This window comes from Vigna angularis, chromosome 8 (genome assembly GCF_016808095.1).
Source record: "Vigna angularis cultivar LongXiaoDou No.4 chromosome 8, ASM1680809v1, whole genome shotgun sequence".
NCBI lineage: Eukaryota > Viridiplantae > Streptophyta > Magnoliopsida > Fabales > Fabaceae > Vigna > Vigna angularis.
In genome coordinates this window covers 30,232,375-30,245,846 of record NC_068977.1, presented here as the reverse complement: position 1 = coordinate 30,245,846, position 13,472 = coordinate 30,232,375, and the positions used below count along the sequence as shown (strand labels likewise).

Here is a 13,472-nt window from a genome sequence, read left to right as displayed (position 1 = left end):
TAAGGATGATGACTTGATAATTCTAATGAATGGTGCGCACTTAAAGTTTATTTTAGATCTTCAAGTCATCACATGAACCAAGTGGGAGAATGTTAAATTATATTAATAATTTACATTGGTTCATGTAATTTAAAGTATAACTTTAATGTAAGGATTCTAATGTGATGATTATTAGAATATTAAGTTATTAAAGTTATTGGGATTAACTTCTAGAGTTATTAAAGTTAATCCCTCTCTTCTCACTCCAAAAGGGCATTTTGGTATTTTATTAAAGTTAATTAAAATATCATAAAAGAGGAAAAAGTTTTACTTCTGTTGACACATTAAGTTTCTGAAGAGATATAGAGAACGTAACGTTCTCAAGAAAGAATAGAAACTGACAGAGAAAACCATCCTACAACTTCTATATCATCAAGAAGGCATTAAGGAGGAGTAAGAGGAGAGAGAACATTTGACAGGAAGAGACAGGAAGAAGTGCACAATGGATTCATGTTAGTTCTCTTTTACTGTGTATTGTGGGAATTGTGAGTATCATGAAAATTCAAGATCCTGTGTGTTGTTTTCATTTAATTGAAAATTAAAGATTTGCTTACAATTAGTATCTAAAATATAAAATTATTTTCAGTCATCAAAACACATTCGGTCACCGATCTTTCACAACATTATTCAGTCGCTAATCTTTATGAGAACAATTTTTTTGCTTAAAAAAAAAATTTTAAATTTCATCGTAAATGTAAAAATTTAAAATTGTTTATAACATTTTCTTTGGAATCTCAATGTTGATAAAGGTTTCTTTAAAATAAAAATTTATCTTTATTGTTTTTAGCATCCAAGAAGGATGATGCAAAAGAATAAAAGTTGACGTAAAATCCTTGATTAGCATTTTTTTTTGCCAAATACACATCCTCTAAAATTGAAAGCTATAATATCTTTCATTGATTTAGGAATTTTCGTTAGTAGCATTTATTTCATTCATAGTAAAAAATAAATAAAATTTTAAAACTAATTAATTAAGTTAAAATAAAGTGAACTTAACTCACTCAAAAGATATGACAAGCTATTTGACTGTTATTTTGATGACTAATTTAAGATTGATATAAATTAGTGGTTATTTTAATCACAATGTGTGACTGCATTATTTGGTGACTAAATTCTATTGACTAAATGACTTTTTTCTTTATAGTGATAAAATCATAATAAAAAATATTAAAAATTGAAATTTAACTAAAAATTGTTAAAATAGTAAAAAGAACTATAACTATTTAAATTTAAGTAAAAAATATGTTAAAATATATATAACATATTTGCACTTATCAATTAATTAATATATTTAGTTACTATTTGTGTGTTTGGATAAAAAAAATTAAATATTTAGTATACAATTGTTGTTTGAATAGAGAATTTAAGAATATATTAAAATTTTATAAATTTATGAGAATAAATTTGTTGCTTAAAAAAATATAAGTTTAAATTTCATCTAAAATGTAAACATTTAAATTTTATGATAACATTTTCTTTTTAATCTCGATATTGATAAAGGATTCTTTAAAATTCTTATTGTTTTTCAACCAATCATCACTACATGAAAAACTTTTTTTAGCTTCTCCGAAAAGATTACACAAAAAAGAAGAAAAGTCGACGTAAAAATATTTGATTAGTTTCTTTATTTCTTCGGCCAAACATGCATCATCTAAAATCGAAAGCTATAATATTTTCATTGATTTAGGAATCTTCACCAGTAGCATATGTTGCATCCACACTAAAAAGTAAATATATTTTTTACATTAATTAATTAAGTAAAAATATATTGAGTTTAATCCACTTAAAAAATATAGCAAGAGATTTGGTTCTTGTTTTGGTGACTAATTCGATATTGATATAAATTGGTGTATATTTCAGTCACAATTTGTGATTGCGAAATTTCCGTAGTTAAATTGATTGTGAAATGACTTTTTTCCTTTTAATGATAAAATCACTATAAAAAATAATAAAAATTGAAATTGAAGTAAAAGTAATTAAAAAATTATAAGTGTTTCAATTTAAATAAAAAGTAGAGTTAAAATATATAAAATATTGACACTTATCAATTAATTAATATATTTAGTTACTTAATATTATGTTTGGAAAAAAAATTATATAAAATATATCTTAACAAATATAAAATTTTAAATATATAATATACAATTGTGGTTTGAATTTAAGAATATATTAAATTTTTATAAACTTATGAGACTAATTTTGTTTCTTAATAAATATATAAATATAAATTTCATCTAAAATATAAAAATTAAAACTGCTTCTTACTGTATAAATTTAAATTTCATCTAAAATGTAAAAATTTAAGTTTCAGTTTGTACATATCTCTCAATTTTATTCACGCAAATTTGATTTTCACAATGTTTTTGTTTTAATTTTCAACCTACGTAGGAAACTGCTTCTTACTGCAATCCACGAAGGCTAACAACACCATTGATGTGTTCAATCCAACGCCCCAAATCGATTTACTCTCCAATTGATCAATGATCGTACCATGGTGCCCCCAACACTAGAAAATAATAGGGAACCTTATCCACTGACAAGTGTTCACGTTCTTGGGCAGAGTACAGCAATTTTTGCTTCCTGCAACCCCTTAATTGCAGCCTTCACCCCATACTGAAAAAGAAAAAATAAAAAATATCTTTGGATCCTGACCTAATTCTTCTGCACTCTCCTTCAGTGTGGCTGTAAACCATCTGCCGCTGTAAATCATGTATTACATCTCCGCCACCGCCCTATCGTTGTCATGATTCCCCGCCGGTCGACGACGACAAGTCACTCCACCCATCCTCCCTTGATCCCCTGATCCCGGTGAACGCCCACAGGCGAACCTGGTGCGACTGCGTATTCGCCGTTGGTCCCCAGTAGTTCGAAAATGAAGATCTTCATCGTATTCCATTGGATCTACGTACACGGGGTTGATGATGGTTGTTTCTATCAATGATGATTTTTCTCAAGTGATAACAATTCTTATGATTTTCTCACTTAGTTATTTTTTGACATTATTCATAACAATAAGTGGCTCTTCAATCGATGTTAATTATAAACTAAAAAGTCTCATAGTTAACACAAATAAAGAATAGCCGAAATTTTTCTTCATTAACATGAAAGAACATGAACAATTTTAGACAAAATTAATTTATAAAAGATGTCAACTAAAAATTATAATTAATGTACATTCGAATAACATATTTTATTTTCTTTATAAATAAAAACATAAATGGTCAATATAAAAGAATACACACAAAGAATACATGAAGGGAAATAAAATATATCAAAATTTCAAATGTTTACTTTTTAAAATAAATTTTAAAAAAATTTAAAATAATCTAATTATTTTAAGATTAAAGTGTGAAATTAAAATTTGTTTCCTTAAATTTTTATTTAATTTACGTAACGTGTGATCATACTATCATATCCACATGATGGACCATATCGTGACTACATCATGATTGTAAAATACGATTATCAATTGGATTTTGATTAATTCGATACTAATCCAAAATTCAATACAGATTTTTGAAAGAAGAAATAAATGATTATATTTATTACGTATTAACTGTTTAAGTACTCCACAAAAATCCATTTTGATATCGAAATATACTGCCATTGTATCTTCTAGCTTAACTGAATGGAAATCAAAACGGATGGACAAAATAAAAGTACACATGTTAATACTGAAAGATAATCTCAATCACATAACCAAAACAATTTTAAAATCTACAAAGTAATGCATGTAATTCTTTTAAATAAATATATTGACGTGTTAAACAATATTATAAACTAACATTTAGGTTAAATATAAACAAATCAAACACTAAATCTCATTTAATACTAAAAAATATAAATAATTAAAAAATTATTTTTATTTAATTTGAAAGTTTGAAAATTAGGACAAATATAAATTTTTATTTTACACCAAGGTTTAGAAAAAAATATTTAATCTTTATTTTTTCTAATTTTTTAAAACTTTCTACCAAAAGATCATATTTTATGACGTAATTTTTAACTCTAAAAATATCTTTATCATAACTTTTGTAGTATGGTCAAGTAATTTGATGCAAGGACGCGTAATTTCACAGAAGCATCCAATGTCATGATACTCTAGTCAATCCTGGGTCCCTTTTTTCTTCATTCATTAATTCGCTCGACCACATCTTTCATTTTCAGCTGACTTGACTTACCACTCCAAATCAAACGCTTCCTCGTGGTAATAAAGCAAACAAAAAATGGTTCACAAAACCTTTAAACTTTTTAAAACCTTTTTTTTTATGTAAATTAAATGACAAAAACAAAAAGAAAAGTCAATTACAGTCACTATTTTTTAAAATTTTAAACACATTTAAAACCTTATTAGATTCAAACTTTATTATTGGAAGAGTTTAGATGATATACATAAGTCTTTAGCTTTATTCTTCGTTTTTTAGTTTTCTTATTTTAGCTGGGTTTCTTGGAGTATTTAATTTGAGGAAAGGATGTGGTCAAATCCATTTCATTAGGGAGGAGATCGTGATAGACGTAGTAAAAATAACTGGCAATGATCATGATGTCTGTTTTTCCTCCCTCCATTCATTCTTCTCACCTAATCTTTTGTCTTCCGAACTTGACTTGCTTCGTCATTGACTTACTTTTCCAAACCAAACACCAAAACGCTTCCTCATCAGAATAAAGCAAACAAAAAATGGTTCACAAAAGCATGTCCAATAGCTCGTAAGAACATCCATGGCTTCCTATAACATTTTCCTCCTCTCTATCCTTGTTAGCTTCCTGAGTTTTACAAATACTCAGGCACAGTCCAACTCCGACTCTGTCTATTTATACCACAATTGCTCCGGGGGTAACACTACCGATGGCAGCATCTTCCAATCCAATCTCAAGATCCTACTCTCCTCCTTATCAGATAACGCCATCGAAAGCAACGGATTCTACAACAGCGCATATGGAGAAAACCCCTCGGACTCCGTCTTTGGACTTTTCATGTGCAGGGGTGACGTCCCTTCTCAGCTTTGTCAACTATGTGTCCAAAATGCAACCCAGCGATTATCCTCAGAATGCTCCTTGGCTAAGCAAGCTGTGATTTGGTACGATGAGTGCACCGTTCGTTACTCCAACAACTCATTCTTCTCCACTTTCTCCATCAGACCTAGACTTGGCATGTACAACATTGCTAATATCTCAAACCAGGAAAGTTTCATGAATTTATTGTTTCAGACCATCAACGAAACTGCAGATGCTGCTGCTGCTGCTGCTGTTAACAAGTTTGCAACAAGGAAAGCAAATATTTCTGGGTTTCAGAGCCTTTATTGTCTGGCTCAGTGTACTCGGGACCTATCACCCAGTGATTGCAGAAGCTGTCTGAGTGGAGTGATAGGCGACCTTCCATGGTGCTGCCAAGGGAAGCAAGGAGGGAGAGTTCTGTATCCAAGCTGCAACGTTAGGTATGAGCTTTACCCTTTCTATGGCTCCACATCTGAAGATTCACAGTTATCAGAAGATCCAATATATCTAAATCACAATTGCTCAACTAATGTAACTGATGACCGCGATTTCAAAATACATTTGAGCACCCTTCTCTCTTACATGTCTTCCAATGCGACCAACCAAATGGATTATAAGGATGTTGTTGAGGACACTGTGTATGGCCTCTTCATGTGCCGAGGTGACCTTCCCTCTCCTCTCTGTCATCAGTGTGTCCTCAACGCAACCCACATAATATCTTCAGAGTGTAATTCGTTTCAAGAGGCTGTAATTTGGTACAGCCACTGCATGCTTCGCTATTCCTATCGTCATTTCTTCTCCCAAGTTGAAAACAGTCCACCTTTTCAAATGTTGAGTCTTATCAATACCTTCAACGATGTTCAGGAGCAAAGCTTGTTCACATACACATTATCAACAACGTTGTATAATCTTTCTGAGGCAGCGAAGCGCAGTACAGCGAGATATGTGACTAAATCTTCACTAATTAATGACGCAGAAACCCTTTATGTTCTTGCTCAGTGTACGCAGGATTTGTCTAGTGATAATTGCAGCCTTTGCCTGGAAGATATAAATAAAAATATGTCACTCGCTAAACTGGGAAACACAGGGGGAAGAGTTCTGTATCCGAGTTGCAATCTCAGATATGAATTTTTCAAATTTTACAGGGATCCTCCATGGCAGACGCCGGGTAATTCTTCTCCACCACTCCTTAAAGGTACATTTCACTCCTCTATTACATAATTTATATAAGTTTGCATAATTATGTAAAACAAAATTCTACAAATTTATGTTTCATACCTTACACATCAATATATAACAACAATTATAAATGTCAAAACATATCAACCATGGGATTATACAAAACTCAATTACAATCTCAATCATACAACATATTAAATTTCAAAATCTCAATCATACGACATATTAAATTTCAACATATAATTATTAAAGACAAATCAAACTCTTAACTCCAAATTTCATATTTTATCAAACAACTCAATTACACAAACCAATTATTATCCAATTATTATCCAAATGCTTAAGAAATCCTAAAAACACTTTAAAAAAAATACGCCAGTAGACGTCGGTTAGTGCACTGTGGGACGTCTATAGACGTCTGGCAATGCACAAACGGACGTCCAACCCCAGCCCTACCACAAAACAATTCAGGCAGGTGGTCGTCGGGGGATACACCTCGGATTTCTGTGTAGACGTCAGGGGAGGGAGGAGACGGACGTCTCTAGGGACGTCAGACGGGCACGTGGGACGTCTACGTGGACGTCCGAGTATGTACACCGAACGTCTGGATAGGCGTCGGGCCTGACACATCGGACGTCTATATACACATCCGATGTGGACCCCCCGACGTCTAAGTAACGTCACCCACAAAGACGTCGGGGAAAGGTCGGACGCCAAAAGACCAAAAGAACGGAAGTCTAAAGCCCTTTCTGCACTAGTGAACGCACATGAAACCCTATATGCTGATATGAACAACAAAAACATAATCAGAACACACCATTAGAACCACTAATCAACAAAGACTCTTAAATGAGACTCAGACACTACATACAAATCAAGGTAGTTCATATGGGCAGAAAACCAACTTGAAAAAACTAATCGAACAGAAGTGGAAAATGCACCTTAAGGATCATCTTCCGGTCTTCAAACAGATGCATTGACAATTAGAAACTCTTTAGAGAAAAATGATAGCTTTATAAAAAGAGTTTTAGAGAAATAATTTACTTTTAAAATAATTGAAACTATTTTATAAGAAATTCTATTTATATTTTAAACTTCTATTATTAAAATAATTGAGTCTCAAAGTTCAAAACACACTATCAATTTTTTAAAACTCATATTTTTTTAGACTTTTACAATTTAAGGTTCTCATGATTACTTAATTTAAAAAACATTATATTCAATTCACAGATCAACCATTTGATACCATAAAACTCAATAAACAATGCCACATGAAGTCCTCTTTCTTTTTCTCGACTTAAAGAGTGTGTTCACTTGGGAAAGGGGAATTGGGGAGAGTGAGTTGATGGATTTGAGAGGATTTGAGGGTGAATTAATTGTTGTTTGTTAAAGTGGATTTGGAGGTAAATGAGAGTGGATTTAGAGATAAAGTTTATAAAAATTAGTGTAAGATTTGATTACTGTGAAGGATAAAACAAATTTGTTTAATTGGTAGAAATTGAAGATTACCAAAATGCTCCTAGTTATTAAAGTAATATAAAATGATAATGGTTAATATTATATTTAATTGTAAAAATGTTTATAAAGAGTAAAAAATTAACATAAATTATTAAAGGATCTTGCGCAGTTATAAGTTTAATAATAGTTGTATTATGATCTCTGATTAGAATCCTCCAATCATAAAAATTAAAAAAAAAATCTGTTTTGAAATTAAATATACATATATATTCAAATAACATATTTAACACATTTTAGACAACTAAGTATGTTGTGTATTGTTTCTCGCCAGTTATATGTTAGGAAAAATTAAATAAAATTTGTAATTATGACTTATCTTGGTTAATTTGTTATCACTATATATATTCATTGTAACATGTTTTGATTGTTATGCAGAAAAAACAAAAAGACAATTACGAACAATTATCGCGATTGTTCTATCTATTATTATTTCAGTGACACTCTTGATCTCCGTCTACTATTTGATAAAGAGAAAAGCAAGAAAGAGTGTTAAGTCTATTCTTAGAGAAAATTGTAAGTATTGTCAAAGAAAATTTATGTTAAACATGCACCATTTCAAGTTTCAATATCTTTTATACAATTTTAATTAATTTTACAATTCAACCTTATGTATTTCACTCAGTTGGTTATGAAAGTGTCACTTTAGAGCCATTGCAATTCAGTTTCTCAATAATTAAAGCAGCTACAAACAATTTTTCAAATGAGAATAGGATTGGAAAAGGTGGATTTGGAGAAGTTTACAAGGTGAGAAAATATGACATTTATTTAGTTTTTTTTTTCTTATTTTAACATTAATAATGATTTAAGATTTATGATTAGACGACAAGTAACTATAAACAAGTAACTATAAAGAAGCTTTCAACAAGTTTTAAAGTATTCTTATTTTAACATTAATAATGATTTAATGTTTAGGGTATTCTTTTTGATGGACGAGAAGTAGCTATAAAGAAGCTTTCAAAAAGTTCTAAACAAGGAGTACATGAGTTCAAGAATGAAGTTTTATTGATAGCCAAGCTTCAACATAGAAATCTTGTGACATTCATTGGTTTTTGTCTTGAAGAAGAACAGAAAATACTTATATATGAATATGTGCCCAACAAGAGTCTTGACTACTTTTTATTTGGTTTGTCACTCTCATCCTTAAATTCCATACTTAATGTTTAAATATTTATGTGTATATATCTTTTTTCTAAATTTGATTTAACTCAGCTTATAAATTCAAAATATGTTTTACACTTACATCTCTCTTTTAAATATGCAGATTCTCAAAAAGCACATTTGTTAAGTTGGTCACAACGTTATGAAATTATTACAGGAGTTGCTCGAGGAATCCTTTATTTACATAAACATTCTCGACTTAAAGTTATACATCGTGATCTTAAGCCTAGTAATATTTTATTAGATGAAAATATGATTCCAAAAATTTCAGATTTTGGTCTTGCCAGAATTATTGAAATAAATCAAGACGAAGGGAGTACAGGAAGAATTGTTGGAACATAGTAGGTTTAGAAAAAAATTATATCCTATCATTTAAGTTTTATTTATTTACAAAGTATATTTTAACTAAATTAATGTTATTTTTTGTAGTGGTTATATGTCTCCAGAATATGCTATGTTTGGACAATTTTCAGAAAAATCAGATGTTTTTAGCTTCGGAGTTATGGTTATAGAGATTGTTACTGGAAAAAAGAATTCAACTTCTTATGATCAACCACACCAAGTTGCTAACAGCCTTTTGAGTTATGTGAGTATAATACGACAATTTTGTTCTCATTCCTTATTGATTCTACCTTACATCTTTAATGATCAATTATTAATTTAATTTTAAAGATGTATCTTGATTTGTATTTTTATATTCACAATTCAGGTATGGAGACAATGGAGGGATAAGACAATATTAAACATATTAGACCCAAGTATTAAAGAAAAATATTCAGAACAGGAAGTTTCTATATGCATTCAAATTGCTTTATTATATGTGTGCAACAAAATCCTCATGCGAGACCATCAATGGTGAAGGTTGTTTCATATTTTAGCAATCATTCAGTTGAATTACCAAGACCAGAGGAACCCACATTTTTCTTGCATGGTACAATGGATTCAAAAGCTCTTAGGCAAGAATCAAGTTATGGACATTCTACAAGCGGTTGCACTCCATTCTCAGTTAATGAAATGTCAACTAGTCAATTTCTTCCTCGATAGTAAATTATTTTTCTAAATTTTGTGTGGCATAAAATTAGTGATGCTTATTATTATTAGAATGTATTAGAAAATTTACTCGGAAATGATTCATTGTAAACATTCATTTACAAATACATGAGAAAGAATTTAGAACTCGCACTAATGTAGAAAAGGCATTTGACGTCACCATTTAAACGTCCGACTTTTAAATATCAAACGTAAAAACTGATCGATGGCATTTTTATAATTAAAAAGAGTAAATAGATGTCTGATATTGGGGGCTCTAACATCTATAGTCTATTTAGATGTCAGACAGCTCCATTGGACGCCAAAAAGATACGTAAAAATAAAAAAAATAAATTTTTTATTACTATTAGACGTCTGCGTTGGGGGCTCTGATGTCTATAGTCTATTTAGATGTCAGACAGCTCCATTGGACGCCAAAAAGATACGTAAAAATAAAAAAAAAATGAATTTTTTATTACTATTAGACGTCTAGGTTGAGGGGTCTGACGTCTACCGTCTATTTTAAACGTCTGTTATGGGGGAAATCAACTTCTAAATACTCAGTCCAAAAATTTAAAAAGTCACTTTTTTGACTCCATTTAGACGTTTGATCCCGCCACTCCGACTTCTAAAGTCATTTAGACGTCTGTTATTGGGGGAACAGACTTCTAAATACTCAGTCCAGAAATTTAAAAAGTCACTTTTTGACTCCATTTAGATGTCTGATCCCGCTACTCCGACTTCTAAAGCCATTTAGACGTCTGTTATGGGGGAACAGACTTCTAAATACTTAGCCCAAAATTTTAAAAAGTCACTTTTTAACTCCATTTAGACATTTGATCCTGCCACTCTGACTTCTAAAGCCATTTAGATGATTGTTATGGGAGGAACAAACTTTTAAATACTCAGCCCAACAATTTAAAAAGTCGCTTTTTGACTCTATTTTTAGACGTCTAATCTCATCACTCTGACTTCTAAAGCCATTTAAGCGTCTGTTATGGGAGGAACCGACTTCTAAATGTATGCATTAAAACACCGTGAACGCGAGGTAGACGTTATGCACACTCACTGCTCATTATCTTCCTCGTGTTTTCTCTCCACATGCTACGTTTTTCAGGTTTGTTTTCTCACTTTTGCACTGTTTTAAATTAATTTTACTCTGATTACATTACTCTTTGATGAATTATCTTTTATTTGAACCGATTAAAATGCATTTTCGTTGGGTTTTGGTGCAGTTTTGCTCGTGTCCTTGGGCGGCGTTTTTGGGTGGCGATTTCTTGCGTTTTGCACTCCTCCAATTCCCTCCACCATGTTTTTAAAACCATCCAATACAAGAAAAACGTATAATCCATTCTCTTCAACTAAAACATAAAGTTGTAAACTCGAATCACCATGAGCCAGGAGCAACCCGAGAGGCTTCAAGAGGAGAAAGATCCAATCAAATACAACGATGTTTTAGACATCTGATTTGTTCAGGTCAGACGTTTATATAGACGTCCGATCTTACAAGTCAGACATCTATATAGACGTCTAAATGGGGTTCAATGTCCCATCAACGTCACCCAAACAAACGTTTAAAGTCTTTTCTGCACTAATATCACAACTTTCATTTCAAATAAAATTGTTACAAATCTCACATTAATTAAAATAAGACCAATTGTTACATCTTGATTTGGTAAAGTTAAGTTAGAGTTAAACGATACCTAAATCATTTAGAGTTAATCCTAACGAGATTCATTATGATTGTTGTATCCCAATTTATCAAACTTTTATTGGATCACTTGCTTATATATATATTATCTCAAGTTCGAAATATTTTTAGCATAAAATAATATGTTAAAAACTAAGAAAGAAAATTATTTATAATAAGAATAATGATTGAAAAAAAATATTTATCACTTATTTTTTGTTTGGTTTTAAAAATTAAACCGAAAGGAAATAGTTTATAAACAAAAAAATGAGGAAATAGAAAAAGCAAAAGATAGATTAGATAAATGGAATGAATGGTATAAAAATAATGATAGAATTTGATAATAAAAAAAAGATTAAAAAATAACAATTTAACTTTTATATCATGACTAAAATATAAGTCTAAAATAATTTGAAAATAAAAATTTAATGGGTAAACTTTTAACTAAGAAGATCCAGAAAGCTTCAACTAGTACGTAGTAATAAATATTAATTATTGTAACTTCTGACTATGTTCAATTAAAAAATTCATCTTAAAAAAGTTATTAGTGTACAAGTCTTAATTCATTGAGAACTTACTAATGTTATTATTTCACTGACAAGTTTTAGTCTACTTAAAAAAGAAACCCAGTACTACCATGCTTTTGTATATAAATTTAAAAGAACAATATATGATGTGAAATTCAGTAAATATTATTATCTTTTCATTCATTATAAATTTTTCTACATTTTGTAGGAATATTTCTGTAGATTTATCATCATTTTTATTAATAATTTTGATTAGTGGCTAATTTATTGGTAGATAATTAATTATCATAGAGTTTGAAAATTCATAAATGTTTTTATAATTCTTTTTATCAAAAATATTTGCAACCCATTTACTATATTAATACTTTCATTCTTTTTCTGTCACCTACATACAACACCTCCCTTCAGCATTGCAGCTTCCCACATCGTGCTTCCCCTTGCACCGTGTCTCCCTATGCAGCGTCGTTGAGGCATGTCAGTATGTTGTGGCGCAAGCCCATCACCACAGTTTTAAGTGAAGAAGGCATTGAAAGTGGGTAGAAGGAGGAAGGTGCGACAAAAATGGAAATTTCAAATTAGGTTTTGACTAAATATTTACTGAAGGGTAAAATAGGGATATTCGAATAGGTAAAATAGAGAGAAAACTCTGTTACTTCGAAAATGACTGGAGATGCAAGGTCTCAATAAATATACATTCCACAGAGTAAATATGTTTGGTAAGTATTTACTACTTACCTAATTTATTTAATGTAATATATATATATATATATATTTCGAAGGGACATATTTGTCCCCAAAAAAAATTTAGAGGTGCAGGAAGAGAGTCTCCTTTATTGTTTTGTTAGAAGCCCAACCCAATTGTTTTTGCACTTCCACCACCAAGGTCTTTCTCTTTTTCTTACACCTTGTTTGAAGCCCGTTTATTTTTCTTACTACTTAGACATTCCCTTCATATATTTTCGCACTACCTTATCCTAATGGGCTTGTAAGCCCAACATGTTTTCTACACAACCACATATTTTACATTTTGAGAGTTACTCCATCCACCACCACACACGAATTCCTGCACCTCCCAATTCTTATTTTACCATTCAATATATGTGTTCGATTTGGATTCTTAAACATTCGTGCACGAATATCAATGGACAAACGGATGTCGACATCCGTTTACTAACGAAGGGTGCACTGGGAAAATAAAAGTATATGAAGATACACCACCACCAAATACCTGGCAAACACCACCAATTCCATCCATGCATGAAATCCCCCATCAGAGCTTCATATGCATCCTCCGTAGCCAACATCAAAATGAAAACTTTGTAAAAAATTGTGCATAC

At 30.8% G+C, this 13,472-nt stretch overlaps 1 pseudogene; it reads left to right on the top strand.

Annotated features, from left to right (window-relative positions):
• The first annotated feature begins 4,656 nt into the window (after nucleotides 1–4,656).
• LOC108344977 (cysteine-rich receptor-like protein kinase 25) lies at nucleotides 4,657–10,094 on the top strand (annotated as a pseudogene).
• Nucleotides 10,095–13,472: the final 3,378 nt, after the last annotated feature.